General features: G+C 50.2%; 1 pseudogene; it reads right to left on the bottom strand.

Annotated features, from left to right (window-relative positions):
• Window positions 1-2,268: 2,268 nt before the first annotated feature.
• The window catches only part of LOC119318501, an 85,267-nt pseudogene continuing 74,108 nt past the window's right edge, over window positions 2,269-13,427 (bottom strand).

Below are 13,427 nucleotides of genomic sequence, written 5' to 3'. Positions count from 1 at the left end.
AACTTTGAGCGATCTGGTATGTTTACAGTACGATCGGCTTATAATATGTTAGTGTCGACAAGAAGAAGAAGGGAGGCTTGGCTGGAGGGTACAGCCGGGTCATCAAGCTCGAACAGAGAAGAGGGAGCATGGAAACGGCTGTGGAATATACAAGTCCCAGGGAAAATCAAAATGTTTCTATGGCGTCTGTCGAAACACTCCATCCCGAAAGAGGACGTACGAGCCCATAGGAATATGTCAACGTCAAGTTCATGTGCGCTATGCGGCGGACCAGATTCCTGGAGACATTCACTTTTACAGTGCACGGTCGCAAGATGTACATGGGCGCTTGCGGACGAAGAGCTGGCAAACAACTTACTAGCTTATTCGGACCCCAGTGCTAAGTGATGGCTCTTTTCTTTGATGGAAACCATGCCAAGGTCAGAGTTCATCAAGATAGCAGTAACATTGTGGGCGATTTGGTTTTCTCGACGGAAAGCAATCCACGAGGGCATTTTTCAAAGTCCCCAGAGCACGAAGGAATTTATACAAAGATACTTGGAGGATCTGGACATTATAAATGAAAGGAAACCAGCCACAGGGGCAAGTGCGGTGCAGCGGGGGAGTTCGAGAATCAGGCCAAAAGCGCCTCCGGTAGGGTCAGCTAAGATCCATGTTGACGCCGGTTGCCGGTCATGGGGTGGTATAGCAGCGGCAGTATGCAGAGATGATCGTGGCGAGTATCTTGGAAGCTCTGCAATTGTTCTCAAAGGCATATCAGATCCTTCTACTCTTGAGGCTTTGGCGTGCCGGGAAGCATTATCACTGACGGAGGATCTACACATCCATCATATGGTTATCTCGTCTGACTCGAGACAGGTGGTGGGCGATATAACTTCAGAAAACAGTGGGAAATATGGTACTGTCATCAAGGAGATTCGAAGTAGAGCTCGTCATTTTGTGTGTAATTTCATGTATGAAAGCCGAAACTCTAATGTTGAGGCGCATAGCTTAGCAAAACATGCACTCTCTTTAGGCCTTGGACGCCATGTGTGGCTAGGCAATCCCCATAATCCAAGATGTATTCCACAAATTGTGGTCTTTGATCGTTATAAAGCTTGGATTATCCCTCAAAAAAACATACCCATCGCTCTTATCTCAAGAAAAGAAAAAAAGCATACGCATCGCTCCAAGATGAGGATTTGCAACTCAACTCGGTGACGCAGTGCTTGACATGCACGCTTCCCTCTTAGAATCGGACTCCATCTCAGCGACCTTCCGCTGGATATAAGCCTAGGGGCAGCTCCCTCAGGGCACGCGCAACACAAGAAACACCCTCGCCGAGCCCTCATCTCATTCCTTCACGCAGCCTTCAGCACGCCCGCTCTCATGGCGCAGTGCTCTTCCTCGGTGTTGCGCGACCAGATCCGTCGTGACCTCGAGCGCCGCAGGACGGTCCTCAACACGGCCAAGGAGAGAGTTGCAAGGAAGTCCTTTGCGTCGCCCTCGCCGTCGCCACGTCAATCGGCGCTGATCACTTCCATGTCAAACGGAGATGTCATCATGAACCGGACCAAGGCTACAAAGGGAGGGGTAGCAAACAAACGCTCTGCTCTGCCGCTGCCGCCGCCGCACCGACCCACGCTCATCCCGTTCGCCAGAATTGCCACAACCAATGCTGCCGGCAAGAAGATCGCTTACTTGGACCTGGGAGAAGCTCCGAAGAGGCCCCTTGCCCCGCGGACGATGAGGACCCTGACCTCGTCCACCATGAAGGTTTCCGGCGTAGCGAGCGTGAGAATTCCCGACAAGTCCTCCGCCCCTCCGTCAGCATGCCGATCGGCGCTGATCACTTCTATCTCAAACGGCCCTGCCGCCGTCAATCCGGCGAATGCTCCGAAGGAAGCACTTGGAAAGAAACGCTCTGCTCCGCCGCCGTCGCTGCCAACGACCAATGCTGCCGGCAAGGAGATCGCTTACATGGAGCTGGGAGAAGCTAAGAGGAGATGTACTGCCCCGCCCCGCCGATCCCCACCGCGTCGATCCTCGCTGATCCCTACCGCGTCCATCCTGAAGCTTTCAAGCGAGATTAACATCTGTGATGTAGTGCAGTAGCCAGTAGGTTGCACCTGTGGCTATTCATGATATCATTACTGAACTAGTAGTATTTTTCTTGTAATTTGGATCGGAGTAGTTGACTTTGAATGGTCGACAATTGTTTTCCTGGTGAAGCTGATTCATTGATTGATGCCATGGCCGCCATGAACTCCGCCAGCTTCTTCACATTGCTCACGGGTCCCGGAGCATCTCCTCATACCGGAGGAATAGCACCTTCTCCGGCCGCTTCCTGCTCATCTCCCAGTATCCCACCACGTGACGCCATTGCAGGCCGCTGACGCATATGCCATCGCAGAAGAACTCGAACGCCTCCTCGAATGTGTACGGCGGCGGCTGCAGCAGCTGCATGTCCATGTCCTTGTCGGCTCGTGCTCATGCTCGTGCATTGGTGGCCGCCCCCTTCTTGGCGAAGAACCATGAGGAGACGAACGCATCCTTTGGGTTCCGGCAGATGTACATGATCCGGCAGCCGGACTCCTCCATGGTGATGCGCCATGGCCAGAGAGAGTAGGGAAGGTGTGTGGCGACCACGTGTGGTGAAGGGAGCACCACAAACGCATCGCCTACTCCACTGTCGTCCGTCGACTGCACAAACGCCATCTCCAGGTACCTGAGGACATCGTGGGGGTTGCCACGGCGGAGCAGGTGGTTGAGGTCACATGGCGACAGGGGCGGTGTGAAAGATGCTGGAAGCGCATGCCTTGGGCAGGGGTGCGCTGCGTGTTTATATGGAGCCAGATATGCGGCGAGATTACAAAGGGGTTAGGGTTCGGTTAGGTGTGGATTGATCTCCAAGCTAACTACCAAGATCTCATCACAACAACCTAACCTAACCTAACTACAACACACACGCCACATATCCTAACTAGCACGGTTCATAACACACCGTGACATACAATGATGTTTAACACTCTCCCTCAATCACAACTATCAAAGTTGAGATTGCGTCGAAAGACCTCCAGCTGCCACAGTGATAGTGGTTTAGTAAAGCCATCTGCTACTTGATCACCAGTAGGAACAAACCGAATGTTCAAAAGCTTGTTAGCAACTCTTTCATGAACAAAATGATAATCAATCTCGATGTGCTTTGTTCTAGCATGAAAGATAGGATTGGCAGAGAGATAAGTAGCTCCAAGATTGTCACACCAAAGTGAGGCTGCAGGTGGGTGACGAATACCCAACTCTGCCAACAAATTTTGCACCCAAATAATCTCAGCAGTGGCATTTGCTAAGGCCTTGTACTCAGCTTCTGTACTTGACCTAGAGACAGTAGCTTGCTTGCGTGCACTCCAAGAAATCAGATTACCACCAAAGAACACTGCAAAACCTCTAGTGGATCGCCGATCATCAGGACAACCTGCCCAATCTGCATCTGAAAAAGCACTAACAAGTGTGGAGTTTGACATGACAAGTTTGAGACCATGACTCTTGGCTGCCTGGAGATACCGAAGAATTTTTTTTACTGCTGTCCAATGAGTGCTAGTAGGCGCATGAAGGAACTAACAAACTTTGTTGACTGAAAAACATATATCTGGCCTGGTTAAAGTCAATACTGCAAAGATCCAACCACACTTCTGTACCTGGTGGAATCCTCGACTCCAAGTACCTCCCCATCATGAAGAGACAACTTCTCTGAAGTAGACAAATGAGTAGGAGAGGGTTTGCAACCCTTCATGCCCACTCGCTCAAGGATGTCTTGGACATATTTTTCTTGAGATAGAATAATTCCATTGGCCATGTGCTTTACCTCGATCCCAAGAAAGAAATGAAGGCTGCCCAAATCCTTGAGAGCAAAATCCATGCGCAGATCCTGCAGGAGGGCTTCAACTGCTCTAGAGGAGGTACCGGTGAGAATAATATCATCAACATAAATAAGCATAAAAATGGTCACACCATGCCAATGGTAAAATAACAACGAGGTATCTCCTTGGAAGCAACAAAACCAAGAGACTGTAACTTAGAGTACAGACGATAATACCATGCTCTGGGTGATTGTTTCAAACCATAGATTGCTTTATCAAGCTTGCAAACATGCCATGGTAAAACTGAATTTTCATACCCAGGAGGCTGCCTCATAAACACCTCTTCTTCCAGAACACCATGCAAAAACGCGTTCTTTACATCTAGTTGTCGCATGCACCAATTTCCAGATATTGCAAGTGAAAGAATCAACCTGATAGTAGAAGCTTTCACCACAGGGCTAAAGGTATCCTCATAATCAATTCCATACCTTTGCTTAAAGCCTTTGGCCACAAGGCGTGCCTTGTATCTGTCAATCGTGCCATCAGATTTGCGTTTTACCTTGTACACCCATTTGTAGTCAATCACGTTTCTCCCTTTGACCGGTGGAACCAAGCGCCATGTCTTGTTTGCTATGAGGGCTGAAAATTCTCCATCCATGGCCTGCTTCCACTTGGGATCACCAAGAGCATTGTGCAGATTCTTCGGTTCACTTGTGGCACAAAAGGAGCCCCAACGGACACAACCATCGTTATATACCTTGGGTTTGGCAATACCACTTTGGGACTGAGTATGTGATCGGGCAGGAGGAGGTGGAGTTGGTCGAGCTTGCTGTATTTGTAGGCGGTTTTGTGTAGAGGAGACAGCAGAATCGGACGCAGCATAGGCAGCAGCAAAATATCCTGAAATCCCCTCCTGCAGCGACCCAGGGGGGGTCTGGTGCGGCAGCCTGTGGTGAACTGCCACTTGGCAGTTCTGAAGTGGCCACGGGTGGAGACACTACAAAAAAAGACACATCCGTGACATTTTGGGCTGAACGAAAAAAATTTCTGTCATACATATGACACTTCTATGATGATAATTGTGAAAAACCCCGGTATCATCATAGATGTGGTGGGCTCCTACTTCTATGACAAAAAATCATGACAGAAAATGAGATTTTCTTCCTGGGCGGGCCGGAGACGCAGCTGCATGACATTCTTTGGGTCGTCCATGATGGAAAAAACCGTGGTAGAAGCGAGGGCGAGGAAAATTTCGGGGAGTTCCCGGTTACGGTGGGAGGTCGGGGGCCGATCGATGCGCGTTTCTCTCGTACACGTACGCGTGTGTGTGCGAGGCGTTGGCTCTAACTGAACCCGAGCGAGGCGTTGGGCTCTAACTGAACCCAAGCGATTGCACTGCAGGCTACGCGTTATTGAACCCGAGCGATCGATCGATGGTTGTTAACTGAACCCGATCGAGCGATTCCTTCGTTACTGCTGCTAACTGAAGCCGATCGATGGGATGAATAGTGAGCGTTGCGGGGGGGTTTGGATGAACAGTGAGCGGTGGCGTTGCCTCTGGATGAACAGGACCCCGTGGTGTGGTGGAGGGCTGGATAAACAGTAGACGGTGTGTTAGAATAAATCCAAGGCATACCGTTGATCATCCGAGGACCAAGCAATCACACGAGCACAACACCGAGATTTTTTAACGAGGTTCACCGATATGGCTACATCCCCAGGTCTTGACTACGGGCGCTCCTCCCGTTGACACCGCTCAATACCGCACCCGGTCGCCCTGGACGCCGGCACATGCCGCCGGCTTCCCTTGCGTTCCGGTGCTATTATGTTGGCATAGGTTACATCGTGTGTCTACCCCCACTATATATGAGAGGCCTAGGATATAAGTGTCCTATTAGGACACGACTACATATCCTATGTAAACACAATACAATTACAAGTCCAACTGTAACCTACCTTGTACACAATATTCGACACAACTCCAACAAACTCCACCTTGGCGAATATTCTCCACCACCTTGAATTTGTCCATGCGTCAAACTTCCATGTACATTGGACTTGAGCATATCCCATGAGAACCACTGCTACTTCAAAGACTCCATATGACTCCACCTGCAACTTGTAGTCCCTTCTTTTCTTGACCACAGTCAACACTCGAGCAAAATTAAGTTTCTTGTTACTCTAGTTTGTGCTCCCAACTTCCAGAGTATCAGTCCAATGCCATCACACACTGATCACTGACCTGCGTGAAAGTGAACAACTCACATATTGGGTGTCACACATAAGAGTTACCTGAACTCAACGCCACAGCTCCTTTCTTGACCGTCTGTCTGACATTTGAAAGAATTTCATCGTTGCTTGTAGTCATCCCGAGTCAAATTCGCAGTTGTCTCACCACATGTATGACCACCAGAGCCCTGGTCTGTCTCCATGCCCCGTGCATACCGCACGCCTCGCTGCTATTACCGCACCGAGCCTCCGCTGTCCTGGTCGAGCCTCAAGGGTCGCGAACCCACACCACTCAACCTCCACTGCAGAGTATCATCGATCATCACCGACCAATGACGAGTTTCACGCTTCGATCAGACCACTGGGCTCCAGTCCGAACTATGTGTCCCTCGCTTTTCCATCCCACTGAATAGGCTTCGATTCCCTGGATCCTTACATCGTAGCCCCTTAATCCAGCTCCACCTTCAACATGACTCCATGGTAGATGATCAGTCCACCCCGCGCCCCGTCGACTTCAAGCTCCGTGTGTACATCACCTTGAATCAACCCCGCGCCATAGTCTTGTCGAAGCCGCACAAGCCTCGGGCATGTGCACCACGTGCTTCCACACCCAGAAGTCGGTCACCATCAGCATCACGCTCCTACGTCGTCTTTGCCGATCCCACCACCATCTTCTGTACCAACCGACTCGCGTCGATCCGTCAGACTGTCTAGTCCGACTCAGCCGAACTTGTCTGGCTACATGACACGCTCGAGGCTCCCAATCGCTTTCCACAAATTTCCATCCATCACATGATAATTCCATCTTAGTTGAATTGACTTCCTGCAACGCCTTCAAGCATCCCTGTTGTGCCAACAAATTTTTCACCCTTGTCCGTCATAACTCAAGGTTTTCAGTTCCGTTGAACTTCTCCACCTCAAACCCGATGCCCGATGGCGTCATGATTCTTCGTACGGCTGATAATGTGAAAAATAACTGAGCTTCCACCGCAATGCTCCAATTACACAAGCAAAACGTGATGAGGTACACCCCTATGTACTAATAGCAAAATCCAACCAAAAAACCTTTGATCTTGACGTGGTGGCTCCCTTGCACAAAACTTGCAATGCTAGCTTTTGAACTGTCAACGTCCCTGCTAGTTTCAATGGATATGTATCACTTGACGGATCTTTCCCTTACCGGTTTGCCTGCATGTTCGTGTCATATACTATGGAGACTCGGTCTCCTTTTTGTCCAAAACAAATCTCATGTACGCTGCTCTGACTGCTCCTCCTATTGCTGTCTCCACCGTCGTCTTGCCTGCGTTGCCGCAATGGCCCAGCCCGCACGCTGCCCGTGCCATGGGATGCTGCCACCTGGGAGCCACAATCCTTAGCCAGCCCCGTCAGGGCCTTGACCAGCCACGATCCGATCTCGACGAGACTTCGTCCAGAACACCCAGCCGCTAGCTTCAACTGCTACTCCCTTCGAGCGCAGCTTCCGGTGCAAATTATACGATCACGATCGTCAGCACCACCAACGGGAACAACGAGCCACCGAGTTATCCTTAGATCAACAGATGCACCAGCCTCATCGAACCTTGCTCATGATACCACTTGTTAGAATGAATCCGAGGCATACCGTTGATCATCCGAGGACCAAGCAATCACACGAGCACGACACCGAGATTTGTTAACGAGGTTCACCGATATGGCTACATCCCCAGGGCTTGACTACGGGCGCTCCTCCCCGTGACACCGCTCAATACCGCACCCGGTCGCCCTGGACGCCGGCACATGCCGCTGGCTTCCCCTGCGTTCCGGTGCTATTATGTTGGCATAGGTTACATCGTGTGTCTACCCCCACTATATATGAGAGGCCTAGGATATAAGTGTCCTATTAGGACACGACTACATATCCTATGTAAACACAATACAACTACAAGTCCAACTGTAACCTACCTTGTACACAATATTCGGCACAACTCCAACACGGTGGAGGGGTTCCCATGGAGGGGTGGATGAACAGGACCTCGTGGTGTGGAGGGCTGGATGAACAGTAGACGGTGGAGGGGTGGTTAAACAGGAATCCATGGTGTGGAGGGCTGGATGAACAATAGACGGTGGAGGGGTGCCCGTGGAGGGGTGGTTGAACAGGACCCCGGGGTGGGGAGGGCTGGATGAACAGTAGACGGTGGAGGGGTGGTTGAACAGTAGCCGGTGGAGTAGCGCGCGGTGGAGGCTGGATGAACAGGAGCCCATGGATGAACAGTCGCAGGTGGAGGCTGGAGGAGGTCAACGGTGGATGAACAGTAGCTTGTGGAGGCTGGAGGGGGTCGACGGTGGAGATGAACAGTATCCCGTGGAGTCCTGTTTTGCGGTACGCCACACCCCTCCCGATGAACAGGACCCCGTTTCGACCGTAGCGCTCCAACACAAGTCCGTTTCGTCCGTTTTGCGGTACGCCACACCCCTCCCGATCAATAGGACCCCCGTTTCGACCGTAGGAGGTCCGTTTCCTCCATTTTGCGGTATGCCAGACCCCTCCCGATGAACAAGATCCTGTTTCGAACGTGGCCGGTCGAACACAAGGCCGATTCCTCCGTTCTGCGGTACGCCAGGCCTCATTTCCATCGCCTGTTCCGTCCAAGCACTCCCGATGAACACGACGCATTCCATTGCCACCCCATGAACACGACGCATTCTGTTTCTTCCCCATGAACACGACGACGACGTTGTTTCTCCGTTCCGACCCAGCCATGTACACGAGCCCTGGCCGTACGTATGCGCGAGTAGTCGAGACCCCGCCCGTATGTACACATACGTGGCCGTATTTTCTTTCTTGCACCCTGGCCGCTGTACATACGTGTAAATGCTACGTGTGCGCCTCTACTACGACACGTGCGCGCCTTTACATCGACCAGTATGTACGTACACGTTCGCGACCAGAATGACAATGCTATGTATGCTTCGACCAGGTGGGTCCCAGCAGTCAGGGGGAAACATCTTTTTTCGCGAAATACGGTGGCCCGTCCGGTGGGTCCCGCTGTCAGGTGGAGGAATAATTAATTTGCACGTAATAAGGAGGCACTTCCTTGCTGCGGCCGTGGACCCAGCTGTCAGCCTCTCCACGTATAGTCCACGTCCGATGGAAGCCGTTCCTTGACCACGTTGACCATGCCGCGCCGAGAGCACCAGGGCGGTGGACGATGACGAGGCCTAGGAAGGGGACGACACGGAGCCGGGGAAGATGCGGTAGTGGATGCCCACGCGTAAAGGAGTACGAGGGTTCACTGGTTCGCTGCGGTGTGAGGCTGCCGTCGCCGCAGAATAACATGGGGTGTGGGTGAGTAGAGGGATGACCTGGCCAGCGATGGGAGTAGTAGGGGGCAGAGAGGCCTCCGTCGCATCGCAGCCGGCCACGGGAGGCAGGGGCACGAGGCACGACCGGCGCTCATTTGGGTGGCTGGAGCAAGAAGACCAGAGGTTGAAGAAGCACTACGGCTGTTGGATGGACATCATATGGTCACTGGAGCTAGAATCGTGCATATTGACTAAGTTGACAAAGCCCTCCGTCCCCGTCAACTTAGTAGGCCCACAAGTTAGCATGCCACTATACTTGGTCCCAGCTAACAGGGGGAGTATTCATTTTTTTGCGTAATAAGGAGGCACTTCCTTGCGTGCGAAGATATAGCTGGAGGGTCCGAGCTGTCAGCGGCGGTAACGTTTTTTCGCGAAATACAGAGGCCCTTTCGATGGGTCCCTGATGTCAGGTGGAGGAATCATTATTTTGTGCATAATAAGGAGGCATTTCCTTGCGTGCGGCCGTGGACCCAGCTGTCGGCCTATCCACATAAAGTCCACTTCAGATGCATGTCGGTCGTTGACCACGTTGACCAGGCCGCGCCGAGAGCACCAGGGCGGTGGACGACGGCGAGGCTTAGGAAGGGAACGACACGGAGGCAGGAAAGACTCGGAAGTTGTTTCCCACGCGGAGGGGACTACGACTGTACGAGGGTTTTCTGGTTCGTCTGCCGTCGCCGAAGAATAACAGCAGGTGTGGGTGAGTAGAGGGATGGCTAGGCCAGCGATGGGAGTACGATGGGGCGGTGAGGCCTGCGTGGCAGCAGAGCCGGCCGCGGGGAGGAGGGAGCAGGCAGTGCCGCCGGCGCCTGTTTGAGCGGCTGGAGCAGGAAGAGCAGAGATTGAATAAGCACGACGACTGTTGGATGGCCATCCAATAATCACTGCTTGTGCGTTAAACTTCTTTTTTAGGAAAGCCTCAAATCCGTGGAAAACAGCATACAACCCATCTGCCATTATTTCTAATAATTTACTTCCGATTTGCTAATTATTAAGGTTTTTTTGAGCCCATATTCTTTTTGTTAGCATTACAGCCCATATTGTGGCCACGGTTAAAAAACTATACAAAATTTTGCATATTTCGGTGCGGTCTGAACTGTTTTTAATCCCGAAATTTCGACTCACATTCAAACTGATTTTAAAAAAATGTATATCAATATAAAATCCAACAAATTCTCTACGCATAAAACTTAATGTAATTTCAAATCTCGAAATGAAAAAAAAATATTTGAAACTAATTGCCGGTTTGATGTGTTTTAAAAATGTACAGCCCATTTCTCATTACTGATGGGCCATTTTCTCGGCCAGCCGAATGAAATCTCTCATCGTCTTGAAAGATTTGCAGCCCAACAGGCCTGACGAAGCGACTTACTTGGCAAATCACAAAAAACTAGGCTGTGGCCATGGACCCAGCTGTCAGCCTCTCCACGTACAGTACTCTTTTGATGGAATGTCGTTGACCACGTTGACCACGCCGCACCGAGAGCACCAAGGCGGTGGACGATGACGAGGCCTAGGAAGGGGACGGCGTGGAGTCGGGGAAGACGCGGCGGTGGATGCCCACGCGGAGAGTACGAGGGTTCACTGGTTCGGCTGCGGTGTGAGGCTGCCGTCGCCGCAGGTCCTGGCTAGCGATGGGAGTAGTAGGGGGCGATGAGGCCTCATCGGCAGCACGGCCGACCACTGGAGGCAGGAGCAGACGGTCTCCCCGGCGCTGGTTTGGGCGGCTGGTGCAAGAAGAGCAGCGATTGAAGAAGCAGCATGACCGCTCGATTCAAATCCAACGGTTACTGCTGCTAGAATCGTTTGTTGACTAAGTTGACAAGCCCTGCGTACGCGTCAACTTAGTAGGCCCACAGGTCAGCCTCCCAACCGGTGCGCCCCAGATGTCAGTGGGAGGAATTATTATTTTTCGCGTAATAAGGAGGCAGTTGATTGCGTGCGGCCAGGCCAGCGGAGGGAGTAGGGTGGGCCGGGGAAGCCTGCGCGGCATCACAGCTGGCCACAAGAGGAGGGAGCAGGCAGTCCCGCCGGCGCTAGTTTAGGCGGCTGGAGCAGGAAGATCAGAGATTGAAGAAGCACGTCGGCCGTTGGATGGACATCCAACACTAACTGCTGCTAGAATCGTGTGTTCACTGACAAAGCCTTGCGTTAACAAGTCAGCCTCGAAATCTATGGTGTGTACAGCCCATTTGCTATTATTTTTATAATTTTTACTCATTTTCTAATTCATACGGAATTTATTGCAGCCCGTTTTCCATTTTTAGAATTGCTGGCCATTTTCTGGTCAGTACCAGGGTTGAAAAATTAACTAAATATGTGAGAAAATTTGAAAATTTGCAAATTTTTGCTGGGAAATGAAATATTCTTAATCCGAAAATTAATAGCCATACTAAAACAAATTTATAAATAAATTAGTACTATGTCATGTTAAATCCAATGAAATACGTATAAGATATCAGTGAAGAACAAAAACAAAAAAAGAAACTTATATCCCATTTGCTATAATTTTTTTGAAATTTTCAACCCCTTTTGATATTACTTTTAACAGACATTGACCATACTCTTAAGCCAGGCTGGAATGCATCCCTCCTCGTCTTGAAAGATTTGCAGCCCAGTAATTTGGAGAAAACAAATAGGCCTAGCTTGGGTATTCTTCAAAAAGAAATATTGTGCTACCTATTTTCCCAAAGAATCGGTGCATGAGCATTTAGCTTTATTTATTTATTTATTTACTTATTTATGTTTAGGGGACCATGAGCATGTACCTGGGCCAGATTCATGTGAGAGCCTCCCTTCCAGTTAATTATGGGCTTCTCTATTGGGCCTTCATCAGTGGGCTGCATGTTATCAACAAGTGGAAAATGTGTTCCGAGTTTCCAAAAAAATGTGTTCCGTACGATAAATAGTATGCGCTACGTACGGTACGGGGCACTAAAGGATCGAACCATGCAACGACTTCCAAAACATTGCGTTTATCATTCTAACAACACATTTATTCAACCAACAGACAAAATATACTACTAATTGTACATTGAAAACAGCAGCAGCAGCAACCAGGGCTGGGGGTGCAACAGAAGCAGTAAGCAGGCCAGAAGAGTGAAGACGCGGCTCGCTCTTCCAAACCAAATATCATCCATCATTACAAAAGGGCTATCAAAAAAGAACAAATGTATGCATCAAACTAAATAAAGATCCTACTACACCAAGTGTACGCATGTAACTAACTGGCTTAGTTAGACGTTACTATTTATTAAGCTGTGGAGATTGGCTGACGGCTTGAACCAGATGGGTGCCTGATGGGGGAAACTCCAGCCAGCAGGTCGAAGTCTGATACTTGCGACCCTCTCTCCTACTTTGGGCTGCAGAGCGTGGCGGCACATATCAGCGTATGGTGCATGCAGAGACACATGGTACATTGTGTACACACAGTTTTGCCTGATGAACGAAACCGCGCTGCCATCATGATCCTTATCGTCGGTTATCTCCTGGTTAATCGGATAATTCAGTCTGACAAACAGAGAGCGTGTAGCAAGGCTACTTACCAGCCTCCAGTCAAAAATTCCTGAAGGCCCAGAGAAGCTGGGATCCTGCTCAAAGACCTTGCAGTGACTGTGATTGTATTCCGTGAAACAACACGTCCGGTACGTGCGAACGATCATCAATCTTTCGCCGTCATCTGATCGAGCCAGGAACCACCTGCAACTGCCATGCTGCTTTTCTTTGAAAGGTTATGGGATTAGGAAGGGTAGGGACACCAGGCGGCCTACAACATCATATCAAGTTGGAGTCAAATAAAAAAGGGCTCTTGGTTTAGTCAATCTTAAGAACAACATGTTATGAGCATGAATATTTTTTCAGCAAATGTTGAGAGTAATATAAGCAAGCCATCATGATATTATAGGAAAGTAGCATACTCTTGTAACAGCCGTTTGTAGCGATGACTGGAGTAGGCTAGCAATATGTCCAGCCATAGAAGGAGTCGACGGCGTAAATGAAGCTCTTGTGTTCAATGGC

This window comes from Triticum dicoccoides, chromosome 6A (genome assembly GCF_002162155.2).
Source record: "Triticum dicoccoides isolate Atlit2015 ecotype Zavitan chromosome 6A, WEW_v2.0, whole genome shotgun sequence".
Classification (NCBI taxonomy): domain Eukaryota; kingdom Viridiplantae; phylum Streptophyta; class Magnoliopsida; order Poales; family Poaceae; genus Triticum; species Triticum dicoccoides.
The sequence above is the reverse complement of the archived record's forward strand: the minus strand, read 5'-3'. Positions and strand labels throughout refer to the sequence as shown.